Source organism: Carlito syrichta, unplaced genomic scaffold, assembly GCF_000164805.1.
Source record: "Carlito syrichta isolate Samal-C Ts95f unplaced genomic scaffold, Tarsius_syrichta-2.0.1 Scaffold305865, whole genome shotgun sequence".
NCBI classification, from domain to species: domain Eukaryota; kingdom Metazoa; phylum Chordata; class Mammalia; order Primates; family Tarsiidae; genus Carlito; species Carlito syrichta.
This window is the reverse complement of record NW_007249961.1, coordinates 425,661-425,984: the sequence shown is the minus strand read 5'-3', so window position 1 is coordinate 425,984 and position 324 is coordinate 425,661.

Below are 324 nucleotides of genomic sequence, written 5' to 3'. Positions count from 1 at the left end.
TCTAGACTTCCCTGGTACCAGAGGTATCTCACAGCTTTTATCAGTAAAGCCCAGCAGAAGCGCTAATCAGATTTGCCATAGAGTAAAGGGAGTTTGCAAGGCCCAAGACACGACGCATTATGCAAAAGTTATACAAATCATAAGACTTATGGTTGATACTATTTACTCAAACCTATGACCACTAAGAAAAGGAAATAAATGGAGATTTACATCTTTCATTTATTGGGCATAGTCTGCAGGGAAGTTAAGGATCCCCTGAAGCTACTTACTGAGAGTGCATAGGAGATAAGGGAAAGGGTACCTTTTTCTTTTCTTTTTTTTTTT